General features: G+C 34.5%; 1 long non-coding RNA gene across 41 annotated transcripts; it reads left to right on the plus strand.

The window, feature by feature from the left end:
• Window positions 1-343: 343 nt before the first annotated feature.
• Window positions 344-4,699, plus strand: LOC146924410 (uncharacterized). Of its 41 annotated transcripts, XR_015010157.1 has the most exons (7): window positions 344-512; window positions 632-1,197; window positions 1,307-1,327; window positions 2,220-2,487; window positions 2,735-2,820; window positions 4,052-4,096; window positions 4,419-4,699. It is a non-coding gene; the product is annotated as an uncharacterized LOC146924410 (long non-coding RNA). The 41 variants fall into 41 exon arrangements; XR_015010154.1 differs by lacking the exon at window positions 2,735-2,820 and having other exon boundaries at window positions 2,249-2,487; XR_015010135.1 differs by having other exon boundaries at window positions 632-2,487.
• The last annotated feature ends 12,511 nt before the right edge of the window (window positions 4,700-17,210 follow it).

Genomic DNA, 17,210 nt, shown 5'->3' on the forward strand with positions numbered 1-17,210 from the left:
TATATATTACTGAATAGTTTAGATTTATCTTTTAAATGATTGTTGTAATCATTTCGTTTTCTCTAATAAACAAAATTAATTTTGTACAAAAAATTTGTATTTATCTTGAGTCACACTATTTTAACTTTTTACATGAAATGGAAAGAAATGTCAAACATTGAACTTTCACTTACCATTTTAAAAATTTATTTTAGGACTGTTTATTGAGCTATCATCATACCAATGGAAAATGGAAAGCTCTTTTTCTCAAGATCCAAGATCTAATAGATTATTATGGTCTCGTAATGTGAATAGTCATGTGTAAAATCATTGAGAGTATCACATATCTAATTAAAGTAATATATTAAGACCCACATACTAAGAAATCTATAATCTTAACATAGCGAGCTTCCCTGTTCCAAACGCAGCATCCTGTAGAAAGGGTTCTTTGCGCTAGATCCAGAACCTCCATGGCCCCTTCGAGATCTGGTTTTCCGTCGCTTTGTGGTGGATAATTCAAAAGCTGCTTTGTGGTGGGTCTTTCTTTTCTTCTTTCCCGTCGTTTTTTTGTGAAATTATCCGAAAGCTGCTATCAGAAGACTTCTTTGCAGACCTTGATTGCGCGTTACTGTTGTTTATGTGGACTGTGCAGGGATTTACTTTGGGACATCGTCCTGTAGGAGGGGTTATTTGCGCTAGATCCAACTCTTCAATGGCTGTTTTAATTTGGGGATTTATGTCGGTTTGTGGATTATAATTTGAAAGCTGCTCGAAGAAGACTTCTTTGTATGGATTTCTCGCGCGTTCCCGATGTTAATACGGATTTTGCAGAGATTGTAGTTGGATTTGTCAGATAATGGGTCCGGTACTTGAAAAATTTCCAGCGGTACTTCAATTCGGGTCCATAATTTCTCTGTGGTGGGGTTGGTCATTCCTTTCATTTTATATGGGTTTTGTCTTCTTTTGTTGATTGCAGTTTTGTTTTGTTGTTGGTGGTGCCTGATTGCCGTTTTGTCATGATATTGTTCTGTGTGGTGCTGATGCTGTATTTAATGGTTGTGCATTCATTTTTCTTTCACAATCAAATTCACATTCATTTTTCTTTCACAATCAAATTCGTTTCCAGAATTTTGTTTTGGCAGTGAGTTTTGCTATTGCAATGGAGATATGTTGGCTGACATTGTTCATGGGATGGACTCGTGGAGAATTAAGGATAGGGTAAGTTTAACGTCAACTTCTCCATTATTTTTTTATTGCTGTCTTTTTGTTTATTCTAATTTTTGTGTTCTTGCTGGTTTGTTCTTGCTATTCTTTTATTCGTTTGAAGCATCTACCACATCAATTCTTGGTAAATTTCTATCTTCCCTATGTTTCTTTTTTATAATCAGCTTTTGTGTATAATATTACCATTCTCTACAGATTTTGTGAGGTAAAATTATTTGTTCCCTTTGCAAGTTTATATGTCAAGCTGTTAAAATTTTGTGATTTGTTATCCCAATGTCAGTTTTAGTTGTTAAACTACTTGATTTTGAGGGGTGGGTACTTTAGTAGGGCTAGAATCAATAGTAGGGATAAACTGCATTGTAGGTGTTTGATAAAATGTCCATGAGAAAAATATTTGCCTTTTGTTTGTTATACTGTTCTCTCTCTCATGGAAAGATGATACTATTAACATATACTTTTTTCTCATTAATTTCATCAAGTTTATATTGGAGAGACACCAAATGTCTATATAATAGAGCCACTTTGCAGTGCTTGAAGGTGAATTTTTTTACTCTTCTACATATCTTAAAGACATTAACAGTTTTCAAACTAATTTGTGATGAAGGCATGTTTCATTTTAAAAGAAGAGCTCAACAAGTAAAGGTTAGGTTAGATCAATATTTCTTATGCACTAATTTTGACAGATCATGTGTTCCCTGCACATACTCAAGGAGTCTATTTGACGCATCAATGGCTGTGTATGATTTTAGCATTATATATCAATCAATATCAATCTCTTAACAAGCTGCGAATAAAATACACTCTTTAGATTTGCAAGCCTTTTATATTAGAATTATGTGATTACTACAAACCTTTAAGAACTTAGACTTACGGCACCACCCTATCTATCACTGAGAAGGAAATAACAGAAAGTGACGGAGCTGTGGCGGGGAAAGAAATTGGTGTTCATTTTCATCACTGTGATTGATTTCTTGCTCTTATTGTTCATCTTTTTTTTTTCTTTCTAAAATTGATAGGTTTCCCTTCTATCTTCTTCCACCTGCAGTCTTGGTTGAATCATCTATTTCATGCTTCTTTGAATGCTTTATGATATGGGCATGAGCTCATTATGAGGTCCATCTCCATCCCTTGGACTATATCTTTCTAGAACATATATATTGTAACCGGTCATTGAATATGAAGAGCATTTTTGGTGTGGGATTTGACATGGACTATACTCTGGCACAATACAAGCCTGAAGGCACAATTAAAAAGCTGGTCTACGATTTGGAATATTCTATCAAGGTTTGGCCTATCTGTCTTGCAACACTTTCACCATGTTTCTCCTTTTTCTTGCAGTAATTATGATGGGGTTGGTTGTGTGACATGATATGCATGTTTTGTTATTGATTTACTCCCTAACTTTTGGAGATTTCACATTGCTCTGATTGGTTCCTTTTTATATGTGTTTTGTCAACTTTGATCATGGAACCAACGACTATAAGCTTTTATTATTAATGTTCGATTTATTTGTACTGGGTGTATGTGATAGATGTAGAAAGCATAGAAGGAAGTGGTGAAAAGCATGATTTTAGAGAACACACAAAAAGTTAATTGATCTTACGCTTGATGTTATTTGTAAGTTTTTTTTTCTACAATTTATTAAGTATTGAGCACTAGAGAGATATTATGAAGATATTGTGAATAAGAATGAGTGTACTCATGACCAAAAAGACTGGTTTATGCACAAATACATCTAGCATAGGTGATTTGAGTAGTCTAAAAAAGTTTAGCATCAAGGAGGGACATAAACATTTGATAAATAAGAAAGGTAGGAAGAATTTTATTTGTTAATAAGAATGAGTAATCTCTTGGTTGCTAGAGTTTGGCAAAAGGTGTTCTCTTGGTTTGGTGTTCACATGATTACTCCCCCAAATTTGGCTATTCCGTTTGAGTATTTGAAAGGGTGTGCGTTGAATAAGATTGAGTATTTGAGCCGCTTAAAGGTGTCCCCTGTGTATGTTTTATGAATGGAGTTGGTACCATGGAGATTGTTTTCTCAGATGATGGTTATTTTCTTCTGTTGTATGTTGTTGCTGGTTTCGGTTGTTTCTGATTTCAGTTTTGCGGGTCTGGCTGGAACTTTTTCGGGTGGTGATGGCTTTGGTTTTGAGCAAATTGGGTGGGATGTTCAAGCCCTTGGTGGTGTTTTGATTGGTGCTGTTGTTTTGGGAATTATGTTTGGGGCTTTTTAGTTTTTTTTGTGTAGCCTGTGTTTGTTGTCTTGGTTCTGTTCACTTGTGTCAACTGTATCTTTGTATTTTTTTTCTCTCCCTTGCCCTGTTTGCCTCGACTGTGTGGTAATAAATTTTGCCGATTCAAAAGTAAATAAAACAAGTTCATGTTGAGCAGTTAATGTAAAATGAGAGCATTGTGTAGATTTTGAACAGTTAATGTAAAATCAGAACATTGTGGTAGACATATATACTTGTCATTGCCTTCTTATGGTAATGCATATTCAACTATGGTGTGGTAATGTATATTAAAATACTGTCAACATTGTTATCGACATTGTCGTCTTAGTTTTGTTACCAACATTGTCTTTTCTCTTCGTTTTTTGGTCTAAAACATAGATATTTAGTATAGTACTTGAAAAATAATGCCATTATATAGCAGTGTTGTTTCACTATTGAATCAAAAGCTGTTATAAATAGCAGAGAAATTAATAATCAATCTCAGCTATACCGTGTGTCTCTTCTTCATTACATAGTCTAATTATTATAGTTAATTAATTTGATACATGCCATTATTCGTTGATTGAGTCATGAACACAATCTCTAAATTGTGATCCCTAACTTTGTATGTGTAGACTCAAATGTGGAGAAACCTTTCAAGAAATTTTGTGATGACAAATGTAAGTGTTGTCCTTATGCTTAAAAGGTGGCTGCTATCTTAAAAAATATAATTTCCTTTTTCCTTTCTAGATGACAACTTTACCTTTACTATTATGGTATGGATTTACCTACTATGCTATCATGTATATTACCATTTATCTATTATCTATTAAAGTGTCCTGAAACCTCTTATTTTACTGTCAAATTTGATCATGGAATCAATGACTATATGCTTTTAGTGCTGTCGGTTGATTTATGCTATGTGAAATTTAGTTATTTTATTCATCTCTTCATGTCATTTTGCTGATGAGATGTGGGTTATTTGGTGTCTTTTTTGTGCAGGCTTTGTGTGATAGATGTCGAAAGCATACAATGAAGTGGTGAAAAGCATGGTTTGAGAGAACACAAGTTAAATCTGTTTTATAAAAAGTTAATTGATCTTATTTATGCTTGATGTTTTAATTTTTTTTTATTTGTAAGGTTATTTTTTGCAATTTATTGAGTATTGAGTACTAGAGAGATATTATGAAGATATTGTTAAAAAGAATACGAGTGTACTCATGTTAAGCAGTTAATGTAAAATGAGAACATCTTGGCTGATGTATATACTTATCATTTCCTTCTTATGTATATTCAACTATGTCATGGTAATGCATATTAAAATATTTTTTTATTTGTCTTATATTCTCTGCAACAATTTATCTTAGCAGAGTTTTTACAAATTTGCGATGAATGTACCATTGAAATTGAACTTTTGTTAATGGGAGATTTGGTAATATACTGCTCATGGTATTTGGGAAGGCATCTTATTGAATAAATATGTATTGGCATTTATTTATTAAGTCTTATGTAGTTTATAACCTCACAAGTGAACAAAGGGTAGTCAAATGGCTTGCTTCAATTGTCAAACTGGGCCAAAGATATATCTTAGTATGTTTAGTGGCAATTCGAGTCAAGCGTTGTCCAACTGTCTAATTTCGTATGTGTTCGAGTTTAGCGATGTCCAATTGTCTAACTGACGTGTGTTATGCTTTATGTTTATTTGTGGGTGTGGTTTAATGTTTGATATGTTCGATGATTTAGTTGTACTTTAAGTGTTGCCTTGGTCGTTCGTGTTGTACAATGGACTCTGATCCACTATGTGATTTGGTTTGTTTGTTTTATTGATGTATTGATTTGCATTTTGTGTGATTCGTATGGTTGCGTGATAACTTGCTTTTTATTAGTCGGTTGATTAGCTAATTCAACCCGTGCGAACGCACGGGTGTCACACACTAGTTTGTAAAACAAAGGAGGGCACAAATAGTCAATGACAAATCTAGTGGATGATATATTTTCTTGCACGGGTGAGAATTAATTGGATAGGCTAACATGCTTCATCCTTAAGCATCTTCGTGAAAACTTGTTAATTTCATTTTTAACTTTTGATTAATGCAAGAAATTAAAGATGAAACCATTTATAATGCGACGATAAACACACATTATTATAATTTGAAGTACTTTTGAGCTCAAAACGGTAAACGTTCCTCAAAAGGGTTATGTGGTAGTTGAATTGAAGCTGTTAGGTGTGTTAATTAAGGTTTAAATTTTTATTTAAGACTAGTTACAATAATTCTTAAAGGCAAAATCAAGTGGTAGAAAATTAGTAGCTTAGAGGGAAAGGGATTGATGTGAAGAGTAGAGATAGAAAATTCCTTGGCGGAAAGTTATATTTTGGATCATCTAACAGCTAACGAACAAAAGTTCAATATCCCCCTCTCTTTTTCTTTTAGGAAGAAACATCCCTCTCTTTTATTAGGCTTAGATTGATTTGTTATTATAGTATAGAAAGACCGACCAAGTGTAATTGGGTCATAGAAGGGATTAATCATCTTCAATGTGATAAATTATGATTTGAATTCACAATATAAATATACTTTGTTTAAGGATTTAATTTATATACACAATCAACATACAAAAAAGAGGAAATCTATTCGTAATAAGGTGGGAGAATTTGATTTTGACATGATGTGTGGGTGGATAGTCAACCTCTTCGGATTGTCTTTCCGAGACTTTTTGCATTGTCCCAACCAAAAATAATCATAACAAAGAGATGGGGAAGTGGGTTACTATTTCTCATTTCAAAGATGGGTGGGTAACTTTGTGCAAGGGAGGAGGTCATCTTACTGTTAAAGCTTTTTAACTTTGTCTTAGTAAACTCTACTCCCCTTCTTCTTTGGTGGGTTCGGTCGAGGGGTTGTTGTTGGGTCATCTTTAGAAGAGTTGTGCTTTATAAAAAAAATCATCGTCTTTTCTTGGCAAATGCTTGGGCGTCTCCCAATAGGAGTAAATCTTCATTGTAAATGGGTAAATGTGAACGAAGGTATTCTAGTTGCTTGTGGTGTCTAGGGGCGTCGGAGTTGGAAGATCATCTTTTTCTCAAGTGCCACTTTGCAGGTGAAATTTGGTACAAAATCTGTAAGTGGTACGGAGTGGTGTTAGTGTTACCTGAAAATGTCTTTACCTTGTTTCAAATTTGGTGTTTGTGATCACGTATACATAATACATCTATTATTAAATTTTTGCGTTAGAAAATAAATACTTATCTCTAATAGAAGAGGACATGCATGTTCAACAACAAAGAATTTTGAGGTCAATAGAGGCACTTTGTAGCTTGTACGGCAAGGCTATAACTTTCTAATCCAACAAAATAAGAAATTATGAATGTTGTTGAATAATGTTGACACTGAAATTCCATGGTCCGCCAACAAAATCCATGTTAACTTTCAAACATGTCTTCATGTAAGCATTTGTATTCTTTGTAACCGACTTTATGGTATTATATCTCTTTTAATTTACAATTCTATATTTGTTCAAAAAAAATTTACAATTCTATACAGTATATAATAATCTATACATTATTATAAAAAAAATAATCAAAATAACTATTAACTCTAGATAGTTTAAAGTAACTATGATAAAATGATAATCATTTTTTCCAATAAAATAACAACTATTTTTGTGTAAGGACCTTAAATGATTTTTTTGTTGTTGTTATGAATGCTAACAAATACTGAGTGGTTTCATGTAGTTTGAAAGTATTCCTTTATACAGTAGTTGTCACATGGAGACGATTTCAATATACATTAAAGAACTTTACAATAGCAATCAAATGGACCGTTGACTATTAGAAAATATATTAAACTTATGTCTCTTCTTGAGCGTCACCGTCTAAATAAAGTAAATTTTGTAATTATGCATATATGGAACAAAATGTTAATCAATCTTTGAAGACAACTATTGAAGATTTTCGATTTACTTTTTATTGGTGGGGGTAAGATTTTCAATTTATATGTTTTAAGTTATAGTATCTTATTCCCACATGCAAGGTTTGTCAAGTATCGATATTAATTTCTTTCTTAAAAAGGAAATGACGTGTTTGGCGTATACTATATTTCAACCTTCACAAAAGAGCATATCCAACAAGGTTTCTTCATTGAGTTTCAAACACTATATAACAATTTCATAATTCTGTTTTCATTGGAGCACATCTATGTGGCAATCTGAGCTGCGAAAAAAGTGTAGCGTACCTTATATTAAGAGTCTCACATCGGATGAGAGATGATCTGACAATGTGTTTATAAGTGGGGGTAATCCCCACCTCACAAACTAGTTTTGTGGGGTTATGTTAGGTCTAACCACAAATTCTAAGATGATATCAGAATCTTCTCTAAGATCCATTGGGTAGTGCTTGTCGTGAAGATCCATTGGGTAGTGCTTGTCGTGAATTGGGTAGTGCTTGCCGTCAATGAGTGTGTTAAGAGTCTCACATCGGATAGGAGATTACCTGACAATGTGTTCATAAGTGGAGGCAATCCTCACCTCAGAAGCCAATTTTGTGGGGTTGTGTTAGGCTCAACCACGAATTTTAAAACTTATTTAAGTTATTGTTCTATGAAAATATATAATAAATTATCCTTGCAATCAACCAAAAAAAAAATTAATTAAGCTATCATACCTTATGAGTTTGGGTAGCTTATCTCTCATAAAACGGGTTACATTGTGCCACATCAAATTTTATATTGAATAAATTTTGTTGTATTCATGTAGTTTAGTTCTAGTATGAAAAGTCTATAACAATATGTTTGGATTGGAGAGTTTTTAAATGGAGATGATATCATTTAATATAAAGTGGTACTAATTTAAAACCATTTTACAAATGTTCCGAGGAGCAGCCATCTAGATTAAGTTCATACTACTGAGTAGCCATCTAAATTGTCATTTACCGAAAAATTGTCCACACATATTTTAGATTTAAAGATTTTTCATGTTGAAGTTATTTTGTAATGAACGTTTCATAAGGTTGAATGGTGATTTTAGGGGCTTGAATGGTGATTTTAATTATCGTAATTCAAAATCATAACAGCTTTTATCTATTCACAAATAGGCTTGGTAATCATTTTGGTCCCTAGATGCGTAGCGAGTAGTCATAATAGTCGGTTAATGTATTGAAATTTTAAAATAGTCTCGGATTATGCACTATGTTGGTCAAAATAGTCACATACCCAAAAATAATCCTTCAATGCTCACTATAAATCTTTTAACGCTAGAGACTATTTTGACCAACGAAGTAAGTATGTTGATGGACTAATATGATAATATTAACTAATCATTTTAATGTTAGAGACTTTGTTAACCAACAAAATGCACAATCAATGACTATTTTAAAATTATGATAAATTAAAAGACTATTATGATACTCGTTACACGTGAACCAAAATAACTATTCCATATCGTAAACAAAGGTGTACCAAAATGTATGAGAATGTTATTAAGATAGAGTGTCGGAGGGTCAACAATGGACTAAGATTTGCCGGGCATTGGATGGATTTATATTGCTAATGTGGCAAAACAAGGTTGGCTGTGGTGTGGCTTCATGACCTAAAACGCATATCGTTTACCTTTTTGTGGCAGTTTTTCTTCTCACTCGATTGGTTATTGAAACACTTGAACGAAGTTTCAATTCATTAGTTGTTTCTATGATCTTTAAGTCAACCCACTCAGAATATAATGGCTTATTCATTCATATTGTAAGTTGCTAGTTTTTTTGAAGGGTGTAAGTTGCTAGTTGTTGCTTAGGCTGTAAATTGCCGACCACGATCTTTACATTAATTTTGTGCATTAGATGGTAGCTAGCCATATACGCAACCAATAGGAATGAAAGACAGTACATAATGTTGGTTCCTTAAAAAAAAAAAAAAAGTACATAATGTTGGTGACATTAATTATTAGTTTTCTCAATAGTACATATATGTGCAATAATCGGCCTCTATAGCAGCATACTAGGAGTATAATAGCATACTAGGAGTATAATCCTAGTATGTGCGCTTTTGATTTAAAAAATGATTGGTATGTGCCACTAGATTGAAATGTTGTAGAAATTTAACACTACATGGTTAAGCTTGATCAATTTTATTTTTATTTTTTTTAAGGGAGGTTAAGCTTGATCATGTTATATAGGTTAAGCTTGATCCAATATCTGGTAACATGAGGTTAAGCTTAATGCACAAGATATTTATCATGAAAATGTTTTATCACATCACTTGACATTCTTGTAACTTGGGTAGCATTGATATATTCGTTTAATGTATACAATATTAAATATAAGATTTTTTTTTGGTAGTGTAAATATAAGATTTAATATTATAGTCAACATGACAAGAACTTACATGATTACACACGAAGTGACATTTAAATGAGAGAAATAAGTAGAACTTATTAATTGGGGGTACGTTTAGTAACTGAAGCTAATTAGTTAACAAATCAGCGAATGGGTTATTGGGCTTGGACAAGTCCAATAACGCTTGGACTATTACCTTTTCCACCCTATTACCTTCTCACACGCCCTATTTTTTTTTTTGTTGCAAAAATGCTCATTTGATTTCGGATTATATAATCCGAAATATGCTTATACATAAGCATAAATCATAATCTCTCTAATTTCAGCAGTTGGGAATTTCGCTTTTAAAAACAACAAAAAACAAAGTAAAAAAATAAAACATGTCTATATAAATACTAACCAAAAATTCTAAAAATCATATAAAACTAATCCAATTTTTTTCGGATTTTTCTGAGAATATGAAAAATTTTAAAAAAAATGAAAAATGAGTCTAAATGATGAAATTTTGGATTTTGAGGGTGGTGTCTCGTGAGAAGTCTCTTCTACGAGATACTTGATCCTTGATTTTTTTTTCCTGATTTTCCAAGGAAGTTTCGGAGCAATCTAATCAAGTAGCCCAAAAACCGGATTTTTGACTTAGAACAACCAACAATGACATAAAACAGAAGGATGAGAGTTAGGAAGATTAATATGGTTCTTAAACTGACTATCCATGTTACAAACATACTCAAAATTTATGATGATATAGTTCAGATTATATAATCCGAACTGTTTTTTCCCTGAATAAGCGTGTTTAAAGAGTGTTCGGATTTTATAATTTGGAAAAAAAACAAGGAACACGCCGTATTTTTTTTTGTTTGAGGTTTTCAGATTATAAAATCCAAATTGGTGAAAATCTCATTCTTCCACCCCATAACAAAGGAAAACCTCAATTCGGATTATAAAATTCAAAAATCACATGGGCATTTTCATAAAAAAAATAGGGCGCACGAGAAATGGTTAGGGCGGAAAAAGTAATAGTCTAACACTTGACTTATTGATCACACACATGTTTATATTAATAGAATCTTTGTGTTGTAGCAAGTGTATATTGAAAAAACATGATACCACATTCAAAAACCCTAGATTTCTGAAACCCTAAAGCTGCCTCTTCTCTCTAAGTCTTCATATGGTAGCAGCTAGCACTGTTTGTGGAGGAGGCTGTTACTGAGAAGAGGCGCTTCCGATTGAGTAGTGCTTGTGATCGTCCAAAGAAATTCGACATCAAAGGAACTACACTACAAGAGGAAATAATTCGATCCTTGATCATGTTCATTCGTAAGGATCCATTGAAAGGAATTTTGTTTTATTGTTTTATATGCTGCGTATACTTTTTTTGTTATACAATTTCCCTTTCTATTCCCCACGAACAATCTTTCTTTTTTACTATTATGTTCGGACTAGAGAAAGCATTATGGCTAGGTTAAATGATACCGGATCGCATCATTTCACCTACTTGTTTCTCAATCTCAAGTTGATGATGATGAGGGTATTGGTATGATGTACATTCACTGCCTTGGTTCCTTCAAATAGATGAACAACATTTTCTTATCGCCTTTTTGGGGGTAAACCTCACAGTTCTTGGAAAACCTTCGCAAACTCTCCCATAAGATGTTCTAAGTCTTGAACTTGAGATGGGCCGACCTCCAATTGGTGCAGCCCTTGATAACATTTTCATTTATCCTAAAAAGCTTAACGTTTACCATCCATATAATCTTGAGTTGTGCACAACGCTTCCATATCTTCCATGATTCCCCTAATATATATTGACCCATTCGTCTCCATAATCGAAAACGTAAACCTTTCATTCTAGCCAAACAATGTACACCCAATGCATGACAATCATGTCATTCCCAACACCACGTCTATGTCCTTCAAAAATTGTAGCATTCAATTTACATCTCGATCCTTTGTATCTCTACCTACATGTCTTGGCATTGATCTACACTTGTGTTGAGGTGACCATCACCTAGGCTTACTTTCATTTGTGGTATTGGGGTAACCGAAGGAAAATCAAATTCAAAAAATCAGATTAAACGCATTGGATAAACAATTATATTTCTCTTTTGTTGGATCCTTACAAATGATCGTTATCAAGGGCTAAAGGATTACCTCTTGTAGCACATAACGTATGAAGTCGAACTTAGAGAGTAATCACCAACACTGCATGATTAACGTCATCTCTAGTCAGTTCACACAAACAAAGATTATTAAGTCACAATGCTAGCTGATTCGAATGAAGGTTTAGCGAGAAAGGGTTAATGTTTAGGTTTCAGCAAAATTAGTGTTTCTGAAAAGTAAATTAGGTTAAGAATACTTCGCTTTAGCACAAGAGTTTCTATTAGAATATAAAATATTCATTGTATAAATTATTAGATATTATTTAGAGATAATTGAGGACTAAGTTAAAGATACTTGATGTCCAAGATACTTGATGCTAAAGTTAGAGATACTTGAAGCTCAAGACAATATCATTGTATAAATACACATTACAGCATAATGAAACACATGAGACAAAATTCTATTATGGTATCAGAGTCTCTCTCCCTTAGCAACTCTAATTTATCCTCCTTCTTCTAAACCCTAGTCGCGCCGTCGCCGACCTCCCTTCCTTCTTCTTGTTTTCTTTCGAACATCTCACCAAAACAGAATCATCTCTGAGTCTGCTCCCTCTTCTCCAACAAAAATGTAACACCCCGTTCTCCCAACAACGTAATATTAGTTAATTTAATCAGAGTAACCACACAACGGAGTGTCACACTACTAATCAAAAATTCATAAATAGGAAATATCTATTTATTTAAATACCAACATTTAAATTATCTTACAAACTGCAGCGGAATAATTCTTTAAAATATAAATTCAACCAAATTCAACATCAATAAAAATCTTGGCACAAAGGCCACAACATAATTCAACTTTATTCTAATAGCAAGTCCTTTCCAAAATATGTGATACATAAAAGAAATGAGAAGACACTCGCGACGATCCCCATCCTAATATGTATCAGAGCCCTAGACACTTGAGCCAATCAACCTACAAGCCATCATTACCTGCACATTACCCACGGTCGAGGCAACATATACGCAGAAGGGGTGAGAAACTTATCCAATAATAATAATATATAATTCATCGAATTAATGAAAACAACAACATATCACAACATGCATCATTAATAAAGTATATAAATAAATACATAAGCAACAACATAATTAATTTCAGCAACAAGGTACAACAACAACAACAACAACATTATCCACAACGACACCGACAACTCGACAATGCTACAACGACAACAACGACTCAACAATGCTACGACAACAACAACGACTCAACAATGCTACGACAACAACAACTACTCAACAATGCTACGACAACAACAACTATGCATCATGCAGGTGGTTCCAATCTACGCGCGTTGAATGCTAAGCATTCCAGGGCATAAGCCCCCAACAATTTGGATGGTTAAAGCATCCCAGGGCATAAACCCCCAACAGGTGAATGATAAACATTCCAGGGCATAAGCCCCCAACGGGTTGAATGATGAACATTCCAGGGCATAAGCCCCCAACAGATGTGAGTATGCAAATGGACTCAACTTGTGTATATCAACATACAACTTCAACAGCGACTACAACAACAACATATGTGCCTAAAACAATTATGACACACTCCCCAACTTTGACATTAGATGATACAACAACGTCAACAACGGAATCAACAACATAACATATATTTATAAATCAATTACATTCAGCTCAAGTCTAAAACATCCCCCAAAAGCAATTAAGTTTTGATCAATAGAACATAAGTCAAATATCCATAAAACACCTCAACTAAAGCCCTAACACTTAAGTTTGAAGTTGGGAAACCAACCATAAGTTTTTGGACTAACTTGGGATTAGTTATGCTAAGTTTTCTTAAATTTTGCTAAAGACCCACTTGGACTATTTTTATCATAACTCAAAATCTACAAATCTTTTCCACTCCAAACCAAGGCCATTAGAAAGCTAACTCAATTATCTACAACTTTTATGTTTACACCGAAAGCTAATTCAAAACAGAAACGGGCGAAAAAGTGAGTGTTTTCCAGTTTTGACTGACAGGAAATCGGGGCCCGATTTCGGCAGTTCGGGGCCCGATTTTTGTCGAACCAAAGCTGAAAAATCAGCTCAGGATTCGGGGCCCGATTTTGGCAGTTCGGGGCCCGATTTTGGACATTCACAGCTTACGGGAAAGACCAGTTTTCACTCCAAAAACCCAATTTTTGATCCCCCAATCACCCAAAATGAATTAGAACAATGTTTACAGGTTTAGTATACATCATAGGGGTAAAACAACCTATATTCATACAATTAAACGACATGTTTTATCATAAATTATCATCTAACATAACCTCTCAAACCCTAAACTCAAGAACAACAATTTCATCAATTTTCAAATTATATATCAAGATTATTGAAAGGAATCCCACCCTTACCTTAATTCAGCAACACCAAACGACAAGCTACCGCAATCGATTCCTTCCTAGCTCTCTCTTTGCCTCTTCTAGGTTTTCTCTCCAAAAGCAGGTTTTCTTCTAATGTTTTCACGTGAAAATGTTTCTCTCCCTTTTTCTTTCTTTTTACTTCAAAAATATCTCTCTTTTCTTTTCTCACCCAACTCCCTTAATTTCTATTAATTTCCACTTAATTCTCATTAACCAAAAATAAATACTATTTCTATAATATTTCTATTTCTCATATTATTTCTATCAAATAATAACAACATTCATTTAAATAATACACAACCCCAATATTCATATAATAAAATTGCATCATAACATATTTCATATAAAAATCATATAAAACATATATTTCACATAAAATCATTTATATAGCAATTAAAGTCATATATAAAATATTCACACATCTACTAAAATATTAGAATAAAAATGGGGCGTTACAACTCTCCCCAACTTATAGAATTTCGTCCTCGAAATATTACCTCAAGTAAACAACTCAGGATAAGACTCCTGCATCTTACTCTCCAACTCCCAAGTAAGACTTTCACCAGCTGCTCCCCCCCAAACAACTCTCACTAGAGGTATCTCCTTGCCTCTCAACGTCTTCACCTTGCGATCATCAATCCTCAAAGGTAAAGTTTCTACCGTAAGGTTGTCTCTAACTTGCACATCATCTCTAGGAATGACATGTGAAGGATCCGCTACATACTTCCGAAGTTGCGACACATGAAACACATCATGCAAGTTCGAAAGATGTGGTGGCAAACCAACTTTATAAGCCACTGTGCCAATTCTCTCAGATATTTGATAAGGACCAATAAACTTCGGAGTCAACTTCTTGGACTTCAATGCACGACCCACACCGGTCATAGGAGTGACTCTCAAGAACACATGGTCACCCTCTTGAAACTCAAGGTCCTTCCTACGCTTGTCATGATAGCTCTTCTGTCGACTTTGCGACGCTTTCATATGCTCTCTTATCATCTTGACCTTTTCCGTAGTCTGCTGAACTATTTCAGGCCCCAACACAATACTTTCACCCGACTCAAACCAACATAAAGGAGTCCTACACCTTCGACCATATAAAGCTTCGAAAGGTGCCATACTAATACTCGAGTGGTAACTATTGTTGTACGTGAACTCTATCAATGGTAGGTGACTGTCCCAAGCTCCACCTTGCTCAAGTACACACACCCTCAACAAGTCTTCTAATGATTGAATCGTTCTTTCTGACTGACCATCTGTTTGCGGATGATACGCTGAACTCAACTTCAACTGAGAGCCCAAAGCTTCTTGCAAGCTCTTCCAAAATCTCGAAGTGAACCTCGGATCCCTATCCGACACAATACTCGATGGAACACCATGCAACTTCACAATATTATGAATATAGATCTCCGCCAACTGAGTTACTGAATAGGTGATATTAATCGGAATGAAGTGTGCCGACTTCGTCAATCTATCGACAATAACCCAAATGGCATCATGCCCTCTTTGCGTGTTTGGTAAACTCGTCACAAAGTCCATGGAGATGCTATCCCATTTCCATTCCGGCACATCTAATGGTGTCAACAAACCAGCAGGCTTCTGATGTTCAACTTTCGATTTCTGACAAGTCAAACATGCATAAACAAATTGTGCGACATCACGCTTCAATCCAGACCACCAAAACAGTTTCTTCAAGTCATGATACATCTTTGTAGCTCCCGGATGGATACTCAAGCTACTTCTGTGACTCTCTTCTAAGATCAACTTTTTCAATTCATCGTTATCAGGGATACAAATCCTGCCTCGGAATCTCAACACTCCTTGATCATCAACCTGAAAATCACCATCTGCATTCTGATTACTAGCAACCATCAAGTCTACAAATTTCACATCAACCTCCTGGGCTTCTTTGATACTCTTCAAGAAATCATTATTAATTTTCAACATACCCAACTGCACACTCTGAGGTGCCAATTCACAAACAAGGCTTAAGTCTCTAAACTGTTCCAGCAATTCAAATTCTTTCACCATCATAGCCGACATGTGCAATGTTTTCCTACTCAAGGCATTTGCAACCACATTGGCTTTACCCGGATGATAATTCAAGCCAAAATCATAATCTTTTAACAACTCAAGCCACCTTCTCTGCCTCATATTCAACTCTTTTTGATCAAATAAATATTTCAGACTCTTATGATCACTAAACACTTCAAATCTGGAACCGTACAAATAGTGTCTCCAAATTTTCAACACAAAAACCACAGCAGCCAACTCTAAATCATGTGTAGGATAATTCTTCTCATGTATTCTCAATTGTCTTGAAGCATAAGCCACTACCTTGCCATCTTGCATAAGCACACCACCTAAGCCTAACTTGGACGCATCACAATATACAACAAAAGGTTTATCCGGCTCTGGTAAAATTAAAATTGGAGCCGTCGTCAATCTTCGTTTCAACTCATTGAAATTATTCTCACACTGAGCATCCCACACAAAAGCTTTACCTTTACAGGTCAACTGAGTCAATGGAAGTGCCAACTTCGAAAATCCTTCGATAAATCTTCTGTAATAACCAGCCAAACCAAGAAAACTTCTAATCTCCGTAACTGACTTAGGAGTCTCCCATTGCGATACCGCTTCAACTTTCGACGGGTCAACTGCAATACCACTACCAGAAATAATATGGCCAAGAAAACTTACTTCACTTAACCAGAACTCGCACTTTGATAGTTTTGCATACAATTTCTTTTCTTTCAGCACCTGTAAAACAATCTTCAAATGTTCTGCATGCTCTTCTTCAGTCTTAGAATAAATCAAAATATCGTCAATAAACACAACAACAAATTTATCTAGAAAAGCATGAAAAATTCTGTTCATATACTCCATGAACACTCCAGGCGCATTAGTAACACCGAAAGGCATCACTTTATATTCATAGTGTCCATAC

The sequence above is a fragment of the Medicago sativa genome, chromosome 5, assembly GCF_051527215.1.
Source record: "Medicago sativa cultivar Bolivia chromosome 5, Bolivia_mono, whole genome shotgun sequence".
NCBI lineage: Eukaryota > Viridiplantae > Streptophyta > Magnoliopsida > Fabales > Fabaceae > Medicago > Medicago sativa.